Genomic DNA, 25,800 nt, shown 5'->3' with positions numbered 1-25,800 from the left:
TATTATACTTTGTAACCATAAATACTCGTAACAAAATCTTAGCAAATTCGTTTTATTTCTGTGAACTCACATCCAAAATACTATCCAATTATAACAATAAAATATTAATTGGACCCTCACCCTCACATTTGAATGCTGTAAAGGAATAAAGTCACACCTATCAAAAGGCGGCGCTACGCCATGACATTTTTATAGCACACATCCAAAGATTTTATGAGAATGGGTGTTTTAACAGCATTGACGTTTTTTGTTACTGGTTAAACAATCAATTAGCATAACGTTATTTTTAAAAGATGTTTCTATAGCCCTACTTTACGATGGAAGTTATCAAAATCCATTCAAAAGAACAGTATAGAGCAAGAGGTTAAATGTTATTACCATAATATCCTACACGTAAGGAACCAAATAACTTTTTGAAATATCAACCTAAGTAGGTACTTTTATAAGGTTGGGTTGCACCATCTTACTTTAACTTTAACAAACGTCAAAAGTTTATCAAACTCTATACAAAACTCAAAGATTTTTGAAGTTACTGTTACAGCAAACTCAGCCTAAAAAAGTCATCATTGTCATCGTCATCATTCCAGACACAGGATTTCCACGGCACTGCTATAAAATATGTATAGGTAGGCTTCCTCAAAGATTTTCAAACAGCCTGTTTGTAAAAAAGTACTTAGGTACTTGAGAAACAATTCTTATACCTCTCAAAAGACAAGGAAGCTCATTGCCCAATTTTCCTCACCAAAACCAACACCGTTGTAGGTATTTATCCAAAGAACCGTAAAACTCTGGTAATTGTTTTTCCCATCTCCCGGAGGCATTTCGGGAGCAACTTCGCTCCCACTCGAGACTTGACAGCTACGACCCCGAACTCGAGAGCCGTCAAAGTTGGGTTTATTCCACTTTGTTCACCTGGGTGATATCACCATTTCACCCAACTTTGATTGCCAGATGAATTGAGTCGACTAAAGTAGTCGCTTTTTAAATAATAGTTAATTCACAGCAGTTTTTGAAGTTGTCTGTTCATTGAATTCATCATCAATTTGAAAGCGTTTATTAGCATGTTTTATGCGGATGATATAAGTCCACTTGATCAATGAAAAAAGTTGCATCTGTTCACCTGGCTGAATTATTTCCTAGGAGAAATGAGGACACTTAGGCTGAGTTACTCCACCTAACTTTGACCGTAAATATAACGACAATCGGTGTTTTTTGTATGGAGTTTGACAGATTTTTGACGTTAGTCAAAGTTAAAGTAAGATGGTGCAACCCAGCCTAAAAAATCTACTTTGTTCACCCAGGTGATATCACCCAGGGGAACAAAGTGGAATAAACCAACTCGAGAGGCGTCAAAGTTGGACGGGCGGAGTGCTAAAACTTGTACCTGTAGACAGCATTTTGCTTGTCAGAACTTCGGGATTGGAAGTCAAGGAAATTGGGAGCTGTTCCTTTGCGTGAAATAACAATGGGTAGAATTGACTTCGTAAGACTGAGAAATCTTTTTGTATAATCGCAATTAGAACCTCTTTGTCTGAAAAGAAAAACGGTTCCATATCTCATATGGTTAAGCAATTCTCTGGTTTTAGAAATGTCAGACTCTTACGGGCTTATAAAGTTTCAAAAAATATTATGATCACACACTGGATAGGAAATAATTATCCAGTAAAAGCCATTAGGTACTAAACAAAGCAAAAACATAGCTAAAAAACATTAAGGAAAGGAATCTGCTTGAAAATGAAAAGGCAATTTTTCGTAATCAAGAGTGAAGCAGAAACTGTAATTTTTAGAATAGAGCGCATCTGAATGAAAATTCTCATGAAAACATTTTCAAAGCAATACAGCTACGTTACGTGGAATCTTTCCAAACGTGCTCACACTTGGAAATCTATTTAAATATAAATGCCTTTTTCCAAGAAAAATCCTGTTACCGTCGCGCTAGTCACGTAGCGTTGCACAAAGCCCGTGTAGACGATTAAAAAGTTTCCCGGGATATTGCCGCCGATCCCGCGTTCCCCCGGGATTCACAGGATATTTCCAGTCACCGCAATTTATTGGGCAACTGTCTCTGCTCTTTCCAGCGAGGTTATAAAATTTAGTTTGGCCGCAGCTGGCGTCTGTATAGTGAAACTTTTTTCATTCTCTCGGGAAGTGCTGTAAATAACTACTTCTGAATAAGGTTCGTTGTTACAATAAGTAGGTACATAATTATGTTTAGTACTTGCTTTAGTTTGTAACGAAATCAATAAATTAAACTTAAAGTAACTTAATAAAAAAAGTTTTCCCATTAATACTAACTGAGAATAGAATAACATTGCTTTTGTTGGATTGATATTTGCCAACAGTTTTTATGCTAATTGTTTATTTCTATTCAAGTCAATAAATTAATATTTAGATAAGTAAGTACAGTCGCCAACACCTGACTATAACATTTATTGTTGCAAAATAATTTTTTTAAAGCTAATTTATCTTAAGTACTTACATAAAAGAAAGATACATAATAATTTAGCCCACATAATAAACATTAAAAAATATTCCTCTGCTATCGTGTGGATATTCCCTGTTGTCAATCTTTATAATGAGCCACCCTGACAAAAGAAGAAGACCATAGATTATTTTACGTGCACCAAGCCCAACATGCAAGCACTTGCTTGCTTTAATAGTTACGATCCTTTAAAGCCCCTCGCACGAGGGTCGTATCCCGGGAGGGGATTATCCCGGCCCTACACGTGACGCCGCGGGCGTAGGGTTGTCTACTAATACTCTGCACTCATTATTTATTGCTAGATTAAAATGATGCAAACAATCAATGGCTTAGATTCTGATAGGACTGTTAAGGTTCGGCCAAACCAACGCGATCACACGCGATCAACCGGCGTGCAGCGATGGCGACCAGACTTAAATGCATTGATCGCCATCGCTGCACGCCGGCTGATCACGTGTGATCGCGTTGGTTTGACCGAACCTTTAGCGGTTTTTTTAGTAAAAACGACTTTTTGGTTTGTATAATGTACAGCGATAGCATACTCGCTGAGACTTTAAAATGTTACATTTTAGTAGCTATTGACTACATAAAATGCCTTAAACCTTGTACCGTCGTCGTCGACAGCTGAACTTCTGAGAAATTTTAAGCAGCTTACCTATTTCCCGAGTCTTCATCAACTTGACAACAGTGAACACGTGTAAATAAGAGCATAACTGTCTGTCTGTACAAGTGGGTAGATATTTCTGTATTTTAACACAGTCGTCTCTAAACACTCATTAGATGGACTGACGATCTGGTGAAGGTTGCAAGGAACCTGGATCCGGGCAGCGCAGGACCGTAGGTTGTGAAAATTCTTTGGAGAGGCCTTTGTCCAGCAGTGGAAGTCATTTGGCTGAAACGAACGAACGAACGAGTGATCATAGGCCATAAGGAAAAAGGATCTCTCTAGAGATGTGGCAACCCTAAGGTTAAATTAAACACCGCGACGACATTTTGGGGCAGCGAGATAGGATCCCGGTAATTGGCAGTTTGTCGTTAAGCGCCTAATTAGTGGTGCCCGAAATCCCGCAGGAGTGACGGTTTCAATTAGAAAACTGTCTGTCCATTTATACCTATCAAGGGTCACCCACAAGTTGGACCGACGACCTTATAAAGGTAGAAGAAAGGCGCTGGGTCTCGGCCGTTACCACCCAGTCAATATAGAAATCATGGGAGGCCTGTTCAGCAGTGGACGTCCCTCGCTGAAATTATGATGATGATGGTGAAAGTTTGTACCCAAGACTTTTACTTTGGGATTGGTCAATAATTTAGCAGTTGGACTCATTTGATTTGGAGTTCTATCCCGAGTGTGACACAAATATAAGAGTACTCTGTTATTCGAATTCGAATTTAAATTTTTTGTAGGTAGCTCCCGGTCTGTTCGATGTTCGACTAAAAACAGATTTTCATGTTCTAATGTTGTTTTTGGTTTTGTTAAAACAAAGAGATCCTGAAACAATACAGTTAATGCGAGTTTCGCTTAGTTTTAGACAGCAAAATACTAATTAACTTTACAACAACGATATCATCGTTTGTAACAACTTAAATATAACTGAATGAGTAAACCCAAACAGGAAGAAATAAATAAAGAAAAACGTCCTAGTTTTCAGAAATTATTTCAAACACAAACCAACCTACACAAAAAAGCTAACAAAACAATACGTGGTGTCGATTCACCCCTCAAAGTTAGCTCTGGAATTTAATCTGATTTACTCTCACGGCAAAGTAAGGTAAAGTGGACTTAAGTGCTTTTGCACGCCGCTTTACTCACAACTTGAATCCTTTGTATGGCAATTGGACAAAGCTCTAAGTTGGGAGAAATCTACTATTGTTAAGTTTAATGTTATTTTAGAAGTAACAATGCCCTGGATTCATACCTGTGGAGTTAAATAGATGGCGCTCTGAGTATCGATCGTCGTGCACTCGGTTTATTTAATATAGCATTTATGAAAACGTAATGTACGAATAAGTTACTTCATCATCATCATCATTTCAGCCATAGGACGTCCACTGCTGAACATAGGCCTCCCCTAATGACTTCCACATCGCACGGTTGGTAGCGGCGTGCATCCAGCGCCTTCCTGCTACCTTCATCAGGTCGTCGGACCACCTAACTAGTTCCTAAGTTACTTATACACATAAAATTGTATCCTTATTTATGGGACGTACGTAACAAAGAAAAAGTCTATCTGAAACGGCAGGATCAATTTTGACGGGACTTTACAATGGTAGCTTGTAGTTAGTATAGGACATAAGGCTAGTAGACTAATTTTCGTCGAAATGTGCAACAATTAAGTCGTCGGAATAGCTGCCGAACATAACTGGAAAAGAATCCTTCATCATCATCATCATTTAATCCACAGGACGTATACTTACTGCTGAAAATAAACATAGGATTCATCTAATTGATTTCTAGCTATATCCGTCTCTACAACCAGCATGAACAACGCCTCAACGACCATGATCGCTCCGCTTAGAGCGAAACAAATAAGAAGAAGAATGGTTTCCTGATTGGCCAGTTGGTAACCAGTGGCCTGCAGTCAACGCCTTCCTTGACCTTTAAGAGGTCGTCTGTCCACCCTAACTTCTCCTTAAATACTTAACTTGCCCAGAACCCGACCTTATCAATTCTGTGAATCCTTAATAACCAAAGAACCCAACGCATTATCACACTTTTCACCGTCTGCTACAACTTGTCAATGCGTGAGCTGGATCGAATCAAATGGACAGAAAACTCCAAAGGAAATCCTACCTTATGACTGTAAAGCTAAGGTCTGTGATAGTAATAACACAAACTGAGCTGAATGATTGCGCATGTAACACTAATGGCCCGTGAAATTGGAAGCCGATTGGCAATAACCTTTCGAGATGGGTTTAAATCTCTTATTTTTCCACTATGGACATTAGATTTCATTCAATTGAGGACTCCACAAAAAACGTTGAGCTTTAAATTTTACAAAAAGCTTTGCAGAAAAAGGTTGATTTTTATGTTTCAAAGATTAGGAGTGTAATAAACATAAGTTTTTCAAGTTGAGAAATTGTTACTTCGAACAAGCAACTACTTTATTTTATAGTTTTGAGTAGTTAAATGGTAGATTAACTTCATCAATGAAAAAGAAACTATGTAAGAAATATAAAATACTGAAGTCTCCTTGTAAGAACATAAATGCCGCCGGTGTTAAAAAATTTACTGCTGTAACTCAAAGGACTAATAACTTTCTTCGTTATGTTTCCCTCCCTTACCAAGAGATGGAGCTACTTGATTCTTTCAGTGAACGCTTTACTTTACTGTGCTGTATTTCAGCCTGTGTATTATTTATATGTAAAGTGTACGTAGGTACGAAATGATATTGAAATTGCGACTGCAATGTTTAATTGTATTTTCATAATCATTTGGTTACAGTAATACATTTATTACAGTTTTCTTCAAGCAAATCGAATGTTTTTATATCATTTATTTATTTATTTATTTATTGATATTAGGGAAACAAACAATTTTGATATACAGACAAATAATCACACAAAAAAATAGGACAGAAATCATCATTAAGATCTCGTGTCTACTACGACATATTACTTTATTCTGTCTCTGTAACTCGGTTCCGCTCGACTGAATCATGAAAGTATCATTATTACAGGCCCGCAACTGAATATATCGGTCCGTGAGCGGGTATTTATAAATCCTCCATTGTTTACCGAGCGTACGGTGTTATTAATCGGCACATTCCTCGTCTCAAAACATGCAACGTGAATGAAAATATTCCCACTTCACTTGTGCAAACATTCTGTAATGCCGACCAGGTTGAGTTGACCCCCCACCGCGTTTGGCGTCAATCAAAACAACTTTGGAAAGTGTATTGCGGGAGGCCATTGTAGTCTGGATTTTATGAGCTCAGCGGCAGTGCCCGATTCTGAAAGGTTTGCTCTATCAAAAACTTGGCACGTCTCTTTTAAGTGAATGAAAATTCATAAGACTTAATTTAGTACTGTAAACATAAGTAAATTTAGCTACGGATAACGCTTTCGTTGCATTTTTTCTTTGCGAATGTTGTTTTTGGTTTGATTTATTGGTTTCTTTTAGAATGATAATCGATGGAGTTTGCCAGCAGCAAGCTAAGGACGACCACCTGTGCGATAGCTGTATAATGGCAACCTGTTATGATTATGAGGAGAAATCGATTGCATTAGAAATATATGAGTCCTATAAAAACTGCTTGAGAAAGTTAACATTGATCTCGATAATGTTACTGAAAGGAAAATAGGCCTACTTAGTATCTACTAATAGCTCTACTAAAGAGGTAATTTAAAATAAAATCAGCCGTCCTAGACAAGTAACTAAATGTGACAGTTGTAAGTCCGAAATCGCTTCATCCCGACGTTTATAACCTAGTAATGTAGAGTTACTTCGCTCCGTAAAACAAAGTCGAAGTGAAAACTGACACGTATTGTAACTTATCTAGGGGGGCTTTAGAATAATTTATGGTAGAATTACTTATGTCTGTTATTCGACATCATCATCTCAGCCATAGGACGTCCACTGCTGAACATAGACCTCCCCCAATGCTTTCCATGTTGCCCGGTTGGTAGCGGCCTGCGTCCAGCGCCTTCCTGCTACCTTTATGATCTCTTCGGTCCACCTTGTAGGTGGACGTCCCACGCTGCGTTTTCCGGTACGCGGCCTCCACTCCAGGACCTTGCTGCCCCATCGGCCGTCAGTTCTGCGTACTATGTGCCCTTTTTTTTTTTACCCAGGAAAATGGCCTATCCATACCTACCGCCGGGGGACGGTAGGTTATGTGGGACTCGAACCCACTAAAAACCTGGGGTGTTCCCTCTGCCGCATAGTGGTCAGCGCCTTGGGTACTAGAAACGACCAAGGCGCCTTCCGCGGACGTCCCGCCCTACACGGCGGGACCCAACACGCCCCCACTTAATGGGGGGCCGACAGGATTAGCCGGGACCACGAGGCCAATCCAGTCCGACGGCGGTGGTAGCCTGTGCAGTGCAGGAGGAGGCGCCCGGCCCCGCGCCTCCAACCTGCTGGCCACCACCAGCGTACTATGTGCCCTGCCCATTGCCACTTCAGCTTGCTAATCCGTCGGGCTATGTCAGCGACTTTAGTTCGTTTACGGATTTCCTCATTTCTGATTCGATCTCGTAAAGAAACACCGAGCATAGCTTCTGTATAAGGCCTATAAGTAGTGAGAGGCCACGTTTCCGAACCATAAGTCAACACTGGTAACACACATTGGTTGTAGACGTTATTCGATTTCCAATAAAGCCAAAATCCAAGCGTAAGTAGTAACATTAATTTTAACAGCCAACATCCTTGTAACAGAATCGGCCCACATGCGTCACTGCACGTCAACATTACGATAAGCTACCTACAGCTGATAAGAGCCGTTGAAGAGCTGATAACGGCCGTGTTGACCAATGGCGGCGCACGGCACTGCCGCATGATAGAGCCACTTTATGTGAGTGCCGCATTAACTGTATCCTTGAATTCAAGATGACCGGAGATAAGGTGATAAGGCAATGATACTGACGACAGCACATGGAGTAGGTAAACACTGGTCTTTATGGAGTCGCGATAGATGCTATTTTCCAACAAAAGTGGAATCCGATGGCTCGCGACTGTTCGTTTTAGATCTTTTGCGGCATTGTTAGTAAAAAAATATTTCAAAATAAAGTAATTTTCCCTATAAACATTCTAAATAAGCTCTACATTTTTATATATACATATAAGTACCAAGTAATTAATAAAAATAAAGAGGAAAAATTCGAAAAACGAAAATCCCAAAATCGCTGAGGACAGGATTCGAACCTGCGCGGGTATAACCCATTGGATTTCAAGTCCAACTCCTTAACCACTCGGACACCTCAGCCTTGCAGCTGGCGACGAAATAAGCAGTCTGTTTAATATTTAAATTATTAACGCTCTATTGTTTTATTTACATATTAACACAAAAATTTAATTGAATGTAGTTCAATTAAATTTTCGTGTTTTTTAATTTAGTCGATACTACGCTTCCACGCAATCTATGCACATGTCGTGGCAGCTTTTAATTAAGGCTACACTATAAACATGTATTGTTTTCAATGTTTTTTTTCCTGTTAATTGTGTATGTCTTGTTAGCTGTCCTTAAATAAATAAATAAATAAATACTATTTCAGCCATTCTTATCTAACCTATTTGCGTTTTAACGCAGTAAAACTCTAATACAATTTATTTTTTAATAGGTACAGTTACAATGCCTTTTATTTAGGCGTCTTTATGGATTGTATTTCATACATAACTAATAATAAAACAACCGGCTTAATTGAATAATGTAGTGTAATTTTTATTATGGACTCTAACCTACTGTTATTATAATTGGAAATTACCTAAATTTATGTTAATTTACGAATTTTTGTTTAGTAAGATTTAATTTTTCATACCTAACTACTTACATAGAGACATTCTATGTATACGAGATTTTTTTACATATAATTTTTATCAGATAATTTATTTCAGCATGAGAGAGTAACTACTACAACAATTTTAACTTTCCTATCATAATATCCGCGCGATAGAAGATTGAAGGGCTCATGCCCGTTTTCACCATCAATACCTAATTTTTAAGTGACCCCTACGGTAACACATAACAGGAATTTTGTTTTCATAGGGGTCACTTAAAAATAGGGATTGATGGTGAAAACGGGCATCAGAAGAAAGGCTTAATTTAACATTCAATTTTATATACAAAACAGCGATGTATAAAATGATGTTAACTCATTTTATTGGCAATAAAACGCAGCGAAACTACCTGTACCTACCTACGGCCGACCCCATTTTATGGTGTCGTGAAACTCTGCCCGCATATTAACATGTTTTACAACACATTATAACAATTCTATGAATATTTTTAATCTAAGGTACTTGATACAAATAAGGCCTACCTAACTTTAAATGCTTATATTTCAATAAATATTAACGCTAATCAACAAAATCAAGGTTAATTAACTTCTTCCATCCTTTAATTTTAGCAATATTACAAAAAATAACACAATTTTTAACTAAATCTATTCAAAATAAGCAAATTACGAAACCACTGATTTTGGCTTTATTAAATCACCTATACGGAATAAGGCCTATATGATTCAAATGCCTCTAGACCTTAAAATTGTGATTGTATTAAACAAAATGCGGTCTCATAACATTAAACACGTCGATTTGTTTGCGTTATCAAAATTTTACATACGAAGTAAACAGAAATATACTCTACATCTCTAGATCAACTTAAATTCCACTTATTAAGAATTATACATAAATCTATATATATAAAAATGAAACCCGTTTCGCGTTGTCACGGCATCACGTGTGAACGGCTGAACCGATTTCGATAATTCTTTTTTTTTAAATGTTTGTGGAAGTCCAAGGATGGTTCTTACGGAAAAAAATATTAAGAAAATCTCTACGCTAAGGCGGTACGAAGTTCGCCGGGTCAGCTAGTTATAGATAAAATTAAATATTCATAGTAACAAAGTAATGATTCCTTACATATATTATCAAAAAAAATATCAAAAACAAACATTATTATTTTTTTGCATAGGGCTTATTAAAACACCGTGTTCGAATAAGGCCTACACATAAAACCTTTCAAATAAATCAGTTTAGAAACATCATTTAGTCTTGAATTTTTGTAAACAAAATGAGACATAATTTTTTGTTAGAACCAGGGCATAAAATATTTGTGATACCACCTAAAGCAGTCCTTTATGGTCGCATATCTGCTACTTTCTCTTCGAGACAGGCATGATAATACCAGCTTTTATTCTCCTTTCCTTTAGATTTATACATACGGCTTTTTTTTTCTTTTTTTTTTTATTGGTTTTGTATTTTGTTTGTTTTTTTACAGGTTTTGTTATGTTTTTTGACACTGTTTTCTTTTTCTTTTCTGTGTTGTTGGTAACATTCTTATTAAATAAATATTTTGTTACTCTTTGACTCATTTAGTTCAATGAATTTGTCCGTAATCAGGTGTTGACATACGTATCTAATATGGCCTACCATGCTGAAATAAGGCCTAGGCCTAATTAGACATCTCGCTCTCGTTGTCTTTAAAATTTACAAATAATTCATCTATAGCCAGTAGTACAAATTAAGGTAATTATTGGCTAGTAAGAAATATTTAGAAACGATTACTAATAAAAGCTTAATCTAAAACAGCGTCATTTTACCAAAAACTTAAGATGAAATCGCCGAATTTTTATAAGAGAGCACGAAATCACCCACCACCTTAGAAGAACGCATGCCAATTGGTGCTGGGATCGTGGATCGGGAGTTCGGGACGCTCTTGCTCTCTACTGGGTTAAAGGGCATATGAGTACGTGTCCTTGAAGTATTATCCCGGTAGGATTTATTTATCTGTGTTTTCTGATGTATAGGCCTTATTAGAACGTAGGCCTTATTTGTATCAAGTAGTACCTTATTTTACAAGGTCTGAAAATTGGTTAATTTTGGTACATGTAGTCGTTTCAAAATATCTTTGGACACTACGTCATCTAGTCCCAAAGCTTTTCTAGACAATGATTTAAATAAGAGGTAACAATATGGGCCTTTTTTCAGAAAGAGTAGATTAAACTCATAAAAGGTTTAAGGTTAAAGTAATTCTAACAGAATTTGATGACTGAGTTTGTTGCTTCTCGAAATCGGAATTTGTAAAGTTGCACTAGTTAGGAAAAAAAGAGCTTGGCTGTAAAGGCCAATGTTTAAAAGTCGTAAACTAGGTAGGTACACTTTTTTATTTCAGAGCGCTTATTCTTTAGATTATGTCACTGACACTTAGATACCTACTTACTTATGCCATTACTTATTAAACAAACCAAAAAAAGACATTTCGCTGAGGACAGGATTCGAACCTGCGCGGGTATAACCCATTGGATTTCAAGTCCAACTCCTTAACCACTCGGACACCTCAGCCACACACATTTTTGTGAAAAAAGTGTGCCTACGATTCACAATTAATAATTAAGTTCTATTTACTCAGACTTACGTAGGTACAGTTAAAATTACTAGGTATTAATACAAAGAAGTGTAATCAAGCCGTTAAATAGCTTATTGAGGGTGGATTCGATCAAACAAGAGTAAATATTAATCTCAGAATAAATCGTCAGTTTTGACATATTCCATACTGAAACTGTCAATGTGCCAGTTATTCCAGGAGTTATTCTCGGATAAAAGTTTGGTCAAATCGGCCCTAAATGGAATTAAATTATGTATTATCATTCTCAAGATGATGCATTTACTTTATACTTAGACTATTTTATTGAATGTGCACAGACTGTAAACTGCTATTGAAATTTTTAAATGACAATAAGTCAAGAAAAGAAGTTTCTTCTAAAAGATTTATCTATTTTAAGGATATTTACGTAGATATTTAGCATAGGAACCAAAAAAGTATATCTCGCTGAGGACAGGATTCGAACCTGCGCGGGTATAACCCATTGGATTTCAAGTCCAACTCCTTAACCACTCGGACACCTCAGCTACACGAATTTGTGTGAAAAAAACGTACATTTACCATTAATATTTACTCTTCGAGAAATATGAATTTCATTCATTCAAAAGTGTAATTTGTGCCGGAAATTGACTTATTGAATGGAATAATTTACGATCATTATAAAGTCAATGTATTACTGTATCACATAATCTAATTCATAAACTTATTGTTCATAATCATAACATTAATTTCTTTATTTCTTACTTTTCTCCCATTATTTAGATTAAATAAATACATACCAACTCTGCTATCTTACTTTTTTTTACATAGCCGAGAAAAAATACATTTGAAAGTTATGACATGGACTGTTTTCTCATTGATAACAACTTGACCGACATTATAAAGACCTCATTCGGGAGTTACGATCGCTCTATTGTATGGATATTGCGGTATTGTATGCCTTCTACGTCAAATTGTATGGTGCCGGCGATATGTGTTAACACGAGCGATTTAAAGCGATATTACTTTATTTGCTGCGTTTTACCGGCGGCGTTCGATAAAAGCTGTGATAATTGTCACATTTCACTTGCAACACAAAAGCATGTATTTGGTTTGCTCGAGGGCTCGAGGGGTTAATGGGTCTATAAATTCATTACAACATTTATAAAATAAAGACATTGTATTGTGTGCCTGAAGATAAGAAAAGAGGAAAGACCTACCTAACTCTACCACTAATTTATTTATAATTGATTTACATAATATTATGTTGCCCTTTTATTAGTGTAACAAACGCATAAATCCTCATTTCTTGATAAGCTAATCACTTAATTAATTAAACAGTGTACCTAAATCTTTTATTGACTGTAGATAGAGATTAAAGCCTTAGTCCAGAAACAGATTTAAGGTAAGAAGAAAGGAATAATAAACGCCAACCGATCTTATGATACAGGAATATAGTGGCTTAGATTATGAGTGTTACGATATTGACCATACCTTATTGCTAGGCCTTAACGAGTGCTTTAATAAAAATAAACTAAAATACCTTATAGGCAGCAAAAACCAACGAAGCAATATCCAAACGGGCCGTGTAAATGAATTCACAATATTTATGAAAATTGAATCGAGAGCTCGGTTAATACCATCGCCCACGAAACCCAACGCAGACCAATTTACCACCTATTAATAGATCGCTTAATTACATTATTCAACGCGCGTCTAAATGTGGATGTCCAGTAAAAACCAGACTAGACCTTGAAACTTGTAGAACTGGATTGGAGGTCAAGTTATACTGGTCTTTTGAGAACCAGACTCGCTGTGTCAGCGTCCTCAGCCGGTGTGGGATCGAGAGGGCTATATTGCGAGTTGATAAGTGGGAAAGAGAAAGCTAAAGCAGGGACAGTCGCAAGTAAATTGCTCCATGATTGGATAATTATTTTATTGATACAGTTAAATGCCATTGACAACAGCCCACAGCATAAATGGGGGAAGCGTCGAAGTAATTTATGAGAATTGGACACTGCGGTTTGTAGGACAACGAACTCTCCGTCTGAGTGGATAAGAAAACATTATTGAGTCTGTATTATTTATGGACTGATCGATCTGAGTTATATGACATATCTCCAGCGTAAATATGAAGTTTGATCCGGCCTTGGAACGGGTTGAGATTATTTTTTGTCAAGTTCTGTGTCTAATTTAAGTTTCATTATAATATTATCATACTCTCTTTTTCTAAAGATCCACATCTTCTTCTGCATCGCTTTCCCCGATCCGACCAAAAGATCAACATCACTTTATATAAAATTTTGATAAACGATTATGTAGAAGACATTTTTAACAAAACCAGCTTGTATAGGAGTGATAAGACTAATGAAAATTCATAATGTTTATGCTATTAGCAAACAAATAACATGTTTTTGACCAAGGTTGTCGATAAAGTCTGTCTGAATTGATCAAAATATTGAATTTTAACCAATTTTTAAATTGGTTTAGGTTTTAAATTGAAGCGCAATAATAATTTCGACGCCTTAGAGTAAAAACCTCTTAAGTGTAAAAGAAGTAAATAACCTCTTTTTATATCCAGAACTGTTATTATTCTGTAAGATTGACCGAAATGCATAAATATAAGAAAAATGCATTCCCGAGGCGAAGATTTATGGCCGCTGCCAAACAGCCTAAGTCCTGTGGCTTATATTATGATGATGATGATGATGATTAGGTCTATGCAATAATAGGTTATCGTGGAAAACACAATCCAAAGTAAAGTTGTTGCTAACACGGCGCGTCACTATCTATGTCATCTCTTTCAAGTCTGTTCCTTATTGCTGAGTGTCGTGATCGTTATGTGGCAGGCATCACGCGCAACGACCAACGACTTTCATTGCAATTTAGCTGTTTCGTAATTTTCTTTTTTTTTGTTTCTCATGCTAACCAACTAGGTTTTATGCCGTGTGAAGGTATCACGTCAAACTAGCGATTGGTGGTCGCAAAATCGGTTTTACGTGAAAGGGCACCATAATCCAGTTTTACTACCTTAGAGAAATAAAAAATACTAGTCAGTTTTACGCACTAGGGATTCCATTAACCATTAGCCCTCGTATTCTCTCTTATTTCATCTCTATTCTCCCTCAGGTCCTTCCAACAAGAATTTTGTTCTCTTTTCGGGAACCATGATAACATTGCTCTATAGCTCTTTTCTCTATATTTTCTTTAGTTTTAAAGGCTTCTTTCCATAAAATTTAACCGCTTCAGATGCAGAGGTCCCGGGTTCGATTCCCAGTGGGGGCATATTTTTCTGTTCGGCTTGTTCTAAGTTCAGCATTTTTGTGTTCCGGCAGTTAGAGGTAAGATAGCCAGTTCCTTCGTGGTTGAGGATTCCGGGTGAAGCTCACTTCCATCTTTGGCCTGATCATCACTTACCATCAGGTGAGATACAGGCCAAGAGCTTCCTCGTTGTGGATAAAAAAAAATAGTCCGCATTCCCGTGGAATGTATTGCCTCCTCCATTAAAATATGATGCTAGAGGTTCCTAAGTACCACGTGTTGCTATGTCGTAAGTTATACTCACAAAAACCTAAGTAATTATTGCGTACATTTGTTCAAGTCGTTGAATAACATTGATGGCGTCGTGAATAGGCCAATAAAATTGTTAATGAGCAAACATAGTAATAACTTACTATTAACACTCAGTAAAATTCAATTCCATGCACATGGCTGAGGTGTCCGAGTGGTTAAGGAGTTGGACTTGAAATCCAATGGGTTATACCCGCGCAGGTTCGAATCCTGTCCTCAGCGAGATGTTTATTTTTATAATTATTTTAAAAAAACATTATTATCGTAGCAATATAGCATGGTAACATTAATTAATTAAGTACTTGTAAATTTAAGGTACGTAATCTTAAGACTACTCTTAATTATTTTCGGTAGGTATATTCCTTCTTTCTTATGAGTATCATTTTTTATTTGTATTTTTTTATTATACTACTTATCAATAAAATTATTTTTTACTTTATTATTTCCTCCAGCATTTTTTTTCGTCTACAGCTAAAGGNATTTTTTTATTGTACTACTTATCAATAAAATTATTTTTTACTTTATTATTTCCTCCAGCATTTTTTTTCGTCTACAGCTAAAGGCTAAAATGGTTGATGATTTAACCAATAATCTACTATTTCGACGATTGTAGAGTCTAGCTAGAACGATATTTTATCACCTGTTTCCTGTACGGAACTCCAGATGCATTTTTTTATGTTCTCCATTGTAATTTGCAATGTTGCATTGTAAATAGAAACTACCTTATAAAAAGGGGTAGAGGAGAGGCACAGGTAAAGGTTAGAAAAAAAATTATTGGTAAGAGCACACGTAAAAAATGTTAATAAAAAATGTTAAAAAATTGAATAAGTAAAGTTTTTATAATTACTATGTACTGGCCTAATCCAATTATATTTGTGGCCACAAAAACTATTGGCGGTCCAATAAAACTATACGTCTCAATTAATTAAACAACACGTTTTAAAGTAAAGGATATATTTCAAATAACTGTCTGACAGTTAAGCAATTTCTATTTAACATCTAGCTGTATAATTACATACATCATCTTGAGTGCTACTACACCAGTCATATAATATAGCCCCCAGCGTGTAGGGTCTCCATACATTGCATTCTGTGAAAATATTAGTTTCTTTTTTTGCAACTTTGGGCAGCAACTTCTAAAGAAGTTAATATGAATGTAAAAGTGGTAGTTGCATTAAATACTCTCGCTATTATAGACGAAACAAAATATTGCTGTTTTTTACTGCGTATTTGTTTTTAATAGTTCTGTGCTCAAAGGTACCAAAGGAACCTATGTCAGCATCTGTCTTTCTGCGAACTCATGAACTGTAATAGAATTCATCTGCTAGTTGCAATTCTCACAGAATACCTTAACTGTATGTAGGTAATTACCGCTGTAACAAAAAGCGCAATAGATAAAAATTAAGTGCAGAGCATCATCAAAAGATGTATTTTTAAGGCGTCCTCTCTTGCTATTGGATATACTAAATATAATATAAATCAAATAAAATATAACCTTGGCAAGTTCGAATCACAATCCTTTATTTGTACCAGGGAGGCAGGGGGCTTAGTGCGAGTTTCATCAAACTTCACTAGTCTTCACTAGTGACTGCGTAAAAAAATGACATTGGATTGTGCCCCTAGTGGAAACTTTCAAGAACTAAATTTAATATTTTTTAAACGCAGTCGGTAAGTGAATGCGTTTGATGTAAACTCACACTACGCCCATAGTACCACTTGTACGTTTTAGGATTAGCGACTTGATAAGTTAGTTGTATTTTTGGTGTAATTGGGACCTCCAATTACCAACATCTTACCGATGGTCACCCTGACCAACCTCTCGCTATCTCAAATCACTCACAACCAGTTTCGCAGTTGCAAAGAAGCCATGTAAACGACCAATAAATATTATTTGCGTCATTCAAATAGGAAATCGTAAAATATAAGAACATAATTTAACGTAACTTATGATACTGGTTTGCGTACAATTTGTATTAATATATTCATTAAATAATTTTATACCGACCTCATTATCTTTTTATTTATCTTCGGCAAAAAGTGGATCATAAACTCATTATTGCGTTGTTTATTCAATGAATTCTATCATATAAAAATTAATGTAAAACTATATTAGTTAGTGGGTAATATCACACAATCAGTATTAATGAAAATTGTAAGTTATCAAACATTCGCGATTCTTATTAGGTATTTTAGTTACATCAAATTGAAAATAGATTAAAAATTTCATTACACTTTTATATCTCAACCTATGCAGCTGAATGCGCAATATACATACTAGTAAAATAATAATAATCATCTTCATAATTACTTATTCGTAACAAGAATATTTGCCTCACAGTTGAATACACAAACAACAAGATTTGAAATAACTTATGCTTCAAGAATTTGTCGCAAAATTCACGGAATCAATTTCTCACAAATAGAAATTGGTATGTGAATGCCCGAAACTTGAAATTCGACTACTGCAAAACTACATCCCTTGAATTACGTCACCAGCATTCTTCGGTAGAATAGGAATCAGCAATGGTCCAGATTCCAGGTACATCTTCACCGACTTCGGAGTAACTAATGTGTATTCAATTCGTCTGTACGAATATGTTTGTATTTGTTTCAAAATAGAATACTCAAACCATCTAAAACCCGGGATATTTACACAATAGGACCTATAAAACCCACTTATGGGGAAACCACGGGACCAGGAGTCCAGGACCTACAAGATACCCCCTCTTATGGAAGAGCCGACGGGAATGGGGCCAACATCTCCCCTTATGTGGGAGCCGACGGGAAGAGGACCCACATCCCTCCTTCGTGGGGGAGTTGATGAGATTAACTGGGACCACGGAGTCATTCTTATCCGATGGAGGAGAATAAAGGTCGTCGTACATTTATCAACCCGGAAAGGGATCGTAACCGTATCAACTCGAGGCTATCAGTATTCTTTGTATGAAACTCCATACTGTAACACACTCTTATGCGCACCGTAACGTAAACGAAAGGCGACGACAGCTCGCGAAAGGCGATAGTTGATCCCTTTCTGAGTTAACAAGTGTGCTATGAACTTAATAGCACTAGGTTTTGTTGCTTAATAATCCGTTGCCTTAACAGAGAACCAAAACAAAATACTGATTATTACCATTGTGTTTTCATACTGTTTGTTCAGCATGCTATAATTATTACAGCATTCATGAATAGGCTAATAAACATTATTAATTGCATTGCTGGTTTCACTGCGGTATAATTTTCAGCACTAGAGAACATGGCTGAGGTGTCCGAGTGGTTAAGGAGTTGGACTTGAAATCCAATGGGTTATACCCGCGCAGGTTCGAATCCTGTCCTCAGCGAGATATACTTTTTTGGTTTCTATGCTACTTATAGAAGAAACTTCTTTTCTTGACTCAAACCCCGAAAAACACAGTGCTAAGTCATTAATGATGTTAATGTCATTTAAAAATTTCAATAGCAATTTACAGTAATGTCCGAAATTCAATAAAAATCAAATAATCTTAAGAGTAATTGGGTGAATTTCAACAAGTGCATATTTTTGCCTAATTTTGGTGGAAATTGTTATTTGTGTATTTTTATTCTTTAATTATAGATCAAATTTATTGGAAACTTATACTGTTTCTAAAATGATTAAGACATTAAATTTTGTCCAGTAGTTTTTTAGATTTTCCTTACACCAAAATTAAGAGAACACCAAAATTTATATTAAAGCACCAAAATTAGAAAATATGCTGTCAGTTGGTCATATCTTAGTGCCAAGCTCAAGAAATGGTTTTAAATTTACCAGCACCGACTCCAAAAATATTAATCATGGTATATTGTCCTAATAAATAAATAACGACGTACTTATTTTCTACTTTTAAGTGATTGTTGGCGTCGGTTTTAATTTTTTTGTTAAAATTATTTTTTTTCATGCTTTTTAGTTGATTAGTCCTTGTTATTGTCACTGAAGAGGGACAGTACCTATGTTTAATGTGATTAAGACTATAATTTTCCATTTTGTAATGGAAAATTATAGTCTTAATCACAATCCAAGTGTAAATAATCTTCCTAGCAAAATACAGGCTCCCTACTTTAAATATCGGCAACTAAAAAGTATCAATGTATCATGTGTCAATGTATGTATCAACAAATGAGTATTGAGTATCATCTAACTCCTAACTTATGTTGTTTGACCTTTCATCATCAGCTCATCTTAAATACCTGAAATAATACAACTGTATGTACATACCTACCTAAAATATTTAAAGAATTATCCTCCAACTCCTAAGCGTTAAGGAGTTTTACCTTCCATCATCACCTCATCAACATTAGATGATGACTACTTGAATAACTTTAGAAAACGTATTGCATTCCTACAAAATTTGAGGTTTACTCTCGATTTCCCTAGGATCCCATCATCAGATCCTGACTTGGTGACAATGGGACCACCACATAAGTGTACCCTATAGAACAAAAAAAGAATTTTGAAAATCGGTTCACAATTGACGGAGTTAAGTCGGTTAAAAATGCTTTGGTGCACCACCAAAAACACCAAAATTGACTCACCAAAATTAGATTCTCGTTGAAAAAGCTAAATTATATGAAATCTGTTTTAAATATAACAATAACATTTTAACACATGGTATGAAAACAGTTCCTTTACATTATACGAGGAATTCAACTAAAAAGAATAGCTTAGAAATCTTATACAAAAAGACACCAAAATTGCAGAATTGTTGTCCGTTTAAAAAAAAACAACACATTTACGTTTTTGGCGGGAAGACGCAGAGGTCTTGCACCCGTCTGCCGTCACTGCTCGCGGGGGCGGTACTAAACCTAACGAATGATGGGAGTGTTTAAATCCTGTTTGATCTTTAAAGAAACTGACGAGCTATTTCATTATTGACACCAAAATCATAAATTTTTCGCGGACAAAACTTAAGGACGTGACTTAATCACAGTTATTTGGGAAACTTGCTTAATTTGGTAATCTTAGATAATAGATAGATTGTATAATCCAAAAATATACTTTTTCCCTAAGTTCTGTTTTGATCTTCAGCTAAAAAAATACATATTGTAAGAAATTAAGGATGTGGACACTGCACCAAAATTAGAAACGCTTAGTTCAATTATTTTTTGTCGAATTTGTAAAAGAAAATACTCATTAATAATGTTGTCCTCAAAATGGAACCTCTGTATATTTTCGTGTAAAAAAAAATCAAAGTTCTATGTCATAAAAAACATATGATTTTCAGCTACGCCGCTCAAAAAATGTGTTTGCGAAATTGACCCAATTACTAATTATTCATCATCTTCAGAATGATAATTTTATTCCATTCAATAAACTAATTAACGACTTGATTCTTTGTATGAAATAGTAATTTTAACTGTACGAAAGTCTGAGTAAATAAAACTCAATTAATGTGAATCGTAGGTTTATTTTTTTCACGAAAATGTGTGTGGCTGAGGTGTCCGAGTGGTTAAGGAGTTGGACTTGAAATCCAATGGGTTATACCCGCGCAGGTTCGAATCCTGTCCTCAGCGAGATATACTTTTTTTGGTTTCTATGCTACTTATAGAAGAAACTTCTTTTCTTGACTCAAACCCCGAAAAACACAGTGCTAAGTCAATAATGATGTTAAATGTCATTTAAAAATTTCAATAGCAATTTACAGTAATGTTCAAAATTCAATAAAAATCAAATAATCTTAAGAGTAATTACTAAATTATTCATCATCTTCAGAATGATAATTTTATTCCATTCAATAAACTAATTAACGACTTGATTCTTTGTATGAAATAGTAATTTTAACTGTACGAAAGTCTGAGTAAATAAAACTCAATTAATGTGAATCGTAGGTTTATTTTTTTCACGAAAATGTGTGTGGCTGAGGTGTCCGAGTGGTTAAGGAGTTGGACTTGAAATCCAATGGGTTATACCCGCGCAGGTTCGAATCCTGTCCTCAGCGATAATTTTATTTTGTTTTCTTTGTAATTTTGTTGGACTGCGTTATTTATAAGCCTCTTTCGAATAAATCTATATAAATAACACGAACGGGATAATAACCTGCCTATTAAGTCGTCGAACTATCAAGTTATTAGGTTGGTTATACACGAGGAGTTTATAGTTTATACCTTACTACTAAAATCTGCTCATGTATAAAAAAAATTGGATTGTGCGATTCGTATTTTGTCAGCGCACATGAAATAACACTTTTTGTTACATTCGTAGTAGCATTTCGTTGAAAATTGAGGACTACAGTTTTATTCTTAAGAATGAATATTAAAATGTAACCTATTTAGTTTAAGAAAAATATTTGATTTAAGTCTATTTTATGTGTCGGCTGTTGTTATTCCCAAATAAATAAAAAAAAAATAAACATGAAACTAAGTAACAGTACCCAGTACCCACGACTAAATCACGACCTAACCACTGCAAATAATGGCACAGAAAATACTGGTTAAAATAAACAAATCACCGTGTGCATGAACCCTAAAGAGCTGTACGCACTTTCTCAAGCGATTGACTTTCATGTACCTACTAACTAAAAAGACCTTCTGTTGAACCGTGCAATTAGAAAGTGCGGTGTTCGGTTCATTTATTATGAAGTTAAATCCGACGTGTGCGTCTATTTGTATGTGATACGTGGTTAGCGAGTAGGCTGACCTTTGAATTAGGGTTTCGTAGGACAATAATATTTAAAAGACTTACTTATGCCCGTTTTCACCGTCAATCCCTAATTTTTAAGTAACCCCTATGATAACAAAATTCCTGTTATGTGTTACCATAGTAGTCACTTAAAAAATAGGGATTGATGGTGAGAACGGGCATCAGACTTTGACAAAGATCTTAACTTTCAAAGTTTACCTAAGCTGTAAATGTTGCAGGAAGGCGCTGGCTGGATGCAGTCCGCTTCTAACCGGCTAATCTGGAAATCATTAGGAGAAGTGTGGATCCAGCAGTAGACGTCCTGTGACTGAAATGAAAATGAGGCACTTCAATGGGTCTCTCCCTCAATTTCTGTAGATATTTTATCTGGTCTTCAGCTAGGCAGAATGATATTAATTACAAGCTGGATACAGCAATCCCAAGACGGGGAAAAAAGGGTCGTATTGGGTGGGAGTTACCTAAATCCAGCAGGGGACTGTTATAGGTAGGGTTGCCAACCGTACTATAATATATAGTATTGTACTATATTTCGAGTCTGCGTACTATATACTGTTGAAAAAATATATAGTACGCAAAAATACTATATTTTCAACACCGACAAACCTAACAAAAAAATCCAATTTCTCCAAAAAAATGGCCCTATAACAGGTGGTTTTTATTGCTTTGTATTATTCTCTATCGTATTACTTTTGTAAAACTAAAAATTGCATGTCTCTATCCTTATCACAACATATTATGTCAATTTTAAAATCGGCGTTAGAACAACGTAAAAAAGATATTTTTTTTGGTTACAAAACAAAAAAAAATGTTGCAATCATTAGAAGCAAAATCCCCCCCACCGAAAGTTATGGAATTCAAAAGATTTTTTTGCTTCTTTTGATAAATGTTTAGACTATCTTAATAAATGGTTTGATTTCAGTGAAAGTAATTGGTTATTTAAAATCCAAAAATTAAATTTAAAAAAGGAGGTTTCATTTAATGACTGTGAGACAATATTAGAAGTTCTAAATTTACAAGAAAAATTTTGTATCAAAATGGACGACCTATACTCTGAAATAACGATATTGAATGAAATCTTTGCTAAATTAAAAGACTGTAGTGACTTTACTGACAAAACTACAGGCCAAAAATGGCAGCTTATTTTAAAAAATACTGAAAATGACTTACCAAATTTATTTGAAGTAATTTCATTCCTGCTCTCTATTCCCGCCACTTCGGCATTTACAGAAAGGATATATTCGGTTATGAATTCAAAGTGGCGAGAAGAAAGAAACAGAAGTAGTGTATCATTAATAAAAAATGAGCTTTTGATTTATATTAATTTAAAAATTGAATGTGACAAACAGGGCCGGATTAACCATCTCGGGGCCCCTAGGCACAGCTCGTTTCGGGCCCCCCCACAAAACCGCAAATCGGAAATTTAATTTTTACTGCCTACATTACGAAATAGAATGAAGGTACCATCATCATCAACAACAGACTTCAGTCATCACATTGCAAAGGTATACGCCTTCCTTCAAGTGAAAAGACTTTCGCCACTATCTAGTACAGCACGAAGTATCGGAGTCATTTAAAAATGAAACAAAGAATAAGAAAATCTTGCATATTTTTATAAAACTAACATAAACATTAAAAAATAAAAATGTACATAAAGTCATGTAAACCAAAGCAGTAATACCAAACCAACTAGGCCAGTAGAATAAGATATGAAAATCAATCAAATCGGAAATAATTCCTACAAAAGGTTTTCTTGTTTTAATTAGATTTTTCCCGCGGCTTCACCCGCGTGAAATTTCGTTTGTCACAGATCGTCATAAATTATAGCCTATTATTCTGGGTTATAAACAACAACACTGTAAAGTTTCATAAAAATCCGTTAAGTAGTTTTTGCGTGGAAGAGTAATAAACATCCAGACATCCAAACTTTCGCATTTATAATATTAGTAGAATGGTTTCATTAGTTGCTCTTTAAGACTATCCTAGGTTTTCGACTTCGACGGAGTTGTGCTTAAGTGGTGTAGCCCCCCGAAAGGTGCATTTTTGCTGTTTTACGGTTATACCGTGTACCTAAATCACTTGCAGTGTTGAAAACTGATCTTCATGATGATTGAAGGACATTTAATCCTGCATTGAATAAGACCAAAATCATATATTTTGGACAAACCGTTCTCGTGCCTATCTTCGACAAAGTAGTAAATATACGTATAATAATTAATAACTAGAGATTGCAAACCGGGCCCGGTCACCGGACCCGGTAGGTGAAACAACTTGTGTTGTTTATACCAAATCTACCAAAGTTTTTTCCTTTCACATACAACGTGTTTCTGACAATATCCTGTAACTCTAGGGGTTAAAACCACTTTAAATAATCGCATGGCATTAAATTTTTTGTTTAATTCAACAATTTCTTTCGCCTTATTTTTCATCTATCTATGTATAGTTACTTATATTACTTATAATAAATCTGTAGAGAGGTCAATTCTGTACATGAAATATATTTTCAAAATAACTATTAGGGGGTGATTAGTGATCGATACGGATGCCAAAAATGCAATCAGTAAAATTTTTGTCTGTCTGTCTGTCTGTATGTTTCTTATGTTCCTTATAGAAACAAAAACTACTCGACGGATTTTAACGAAACTTGGTACAATTATTGTTCATACTCCTGGGCAGGTTATAGTATACTTAGGAATTCCCACGGGAACTGGAATTAGCGGGAAAATCCTTTTGTATGAAAAATCTAAACCGCTTAAGTTAGACGCTTCAAATTTGGCATGCAGGTACCTTAATAAACTTAAAGCTTAGTTACAACAGGATATTGCAAAATTCCCACGGGAACGGGAGTTAGCGGGAAAAAACATTTGTATAAAAAAATCTAAACCGCATAAGATAGATGAAGGGGGTAAAACTGGATCCACGCGTACGAAGTCGCGGGCGGCCGCTAGTACAACATAATTCTCTTTTTCTCTTCTGCCTCGCCTTATTCCGATTCCCATTACACGGGGTCGACTTTCCCAATCATGCGCCGTCCATTTGATTCTATCTTGAATGCATAAAATAATTCGCCATAGTTAAATAAATTGAACTGGGTGTCAATTTTGGTACAAACTCTAATTAATAAGATGGATGATATTATTATTATCTTCGAAAATATGCGTATAGGAACACAAATGTTCTTAAGACATTTTAACTAGTTTTTATTCATAGGATAGCCTTAAAGTTACGGGAAATTAAAAGGAACACGTATAGAAATTTTCATAAAATACTTTAACGCCCATATTCGCAAACGGTGAAGCAGCAAATCGAACGCACAGCGTTGTATAAAGCTCTGTGATTCTTTCGTGTCACCCTGTGCGTGCACGCGCACTGTGAGACCTAATAGTAATGTTTGTGAATGCGAGCGTAAAGGTAACACACAACCCGGCCGGGTCCGCCGGGCCCAGCCGGGTTGGCGACGAAAGTAACCGGGCCCAGCCGGGTTGGCGACGAAAGTAACCGGGCCCGGCCGGGTTGAGAAACATACCGGGTTGCAATCTCTATTTAATACCTCTCTACGTCCAATGGCTCGTCACCCGCAAGCTCCAAAGCCTTGAAAAGGGCCACTTCAACCAGCATATTCCTATCAAGCCTCGCGAGTTGGATTCGTCTATCCTTATTCATCCCAGTGCAGCCGTTCCTTTACTACGGTTGATGCACCTCTTCCTTGCACTCTCTTGAACAACTCTAGTGTTATCTACTGTGGCTGCCCCTCTTCCTTGCACCCTCCTGCACGACTGCGTTGTCAAGTCTTACAGCTGGTCCAAGGTTCGACTCCAAAAATCAACAACCGTTTCATATTAAAACGCTGAAGAGTTTGTTTGTTAGTTTGTTTGAACGCGCTAATCTCAGAAACTAGTGTTTTGATTTAAATAATTAGTTTTGTGTGTACTAGCTAGTAAATTGAGGAAGGCTATAGGATATATGCCATCACGCTACGACTAATAGAGACGAAGCAGTAAAGAAAAATGTTGCAAGCACGGGAAATTGTATTCAAACTATTTTCACGCGTATGAAGTTGATTTTGTGGCGTCGAC

The 25,800-nt window shown here is 35.9% G+C and overlaps 7 non-coding genes across 7 annotated transcripts; 4 read left to right on the top strand and 3 right to left on the bottom strand.

Moving 5' to 3' along the window:
- Positions 1-8,324: 8,324 nt before the first annotated feature.
- Positions 8,325-8,406, bottom strand: TRNAS-UGA (transfer RNA serine (anticodon UGA)). Its single transcript has one exon. It is a non-coding gene; the product is annotated as a tRNA-Ser (tRNA).
- Positions 8,407-11,401: 2,995 nt separating this feature from the next.
- On the bottom strand, positions 11,402-11,483 carry TRNAS-UGA (transfer RNA serine (anticodon UGA)). Its single transcript has one exon. It is a non-coding gene; the product is annotated as a tRNA-Ser (tRNA).
- Positions 11,484-11,968: 485 nt separating this feature from the next.
- Positions 11,969-12,050, bottom strand: TRNAS-UGA (transfer RNA serine (anticodon UGA)). The gene has a single exon. It is a non-coding gene; the product is annotated as a tRNA-Ser (tRNA).
- A 3,162-nt stretch (positions 12,051-15,212) lies between these two features.
- TRNAS-UGA (transfer RNA serine (anticodon UGA)) lies at positions 15,213-15,294 on the top strand. Its single transcript has one exon. It is a non-coding gene; the product is annotated as a tRNA-Ser (tRNA).
- Positions 15,295-18,331: 3,037 nt separating this feature from the next.
- On the top strand, positions 18,332-18,413 carry TRNAS-UGA (transfer RNA serine (anticodon UGA)). Its single transcript has one exon. It is a non-coding gene; the product is annotated as a tRNA-Ser (tRNA).
- Positions 18,414-20,519: 2,106 nt separating this feature from the next.
- On the top strand, positions 20,520-20,601 carry TRNAS-UGA (transfer RNA serine (anticodon UGA)). Its single transcript has one exon. It is a non-coding gene; the product is annotated as a tRNA-Ser (tRNA).
- Positions 20,602-20,944: 343 nt separating this feature from the next.
- TRNAS-UGA (transfer RNA serine (anticodon UGA)) lies at positions 20,945-21,026 on the top strand. The gene has a single exon. It is a non-coding gene; the product is annotated as a tRNA-Ser (tRNA).
- Positions 21,027-25,800: the final 4,774 nt, after the last annotated feature.

This window comes from Ostrinia furnacalis, unplaced genomic scaffold (assembly GCF_004193835.3).
Source record: "Ostrinia furnacalis isolate ACB-3 unplaced genomic scaffold, ASM419383v2 OfSCF1125, whole genome shotgun sequence".
Lineage (NCBI taxonomy): Eukaryota > Metazoa > Arthropoda > Insecta > Lepidoptera > Crambidae > Ostrinia > Ostrinia furnacalis.
The sequence above is the reverse complement of the archived record's forward strand: the minus strand, read 5'-3'. Positions and strand labels throughout refer to the sequence as shown.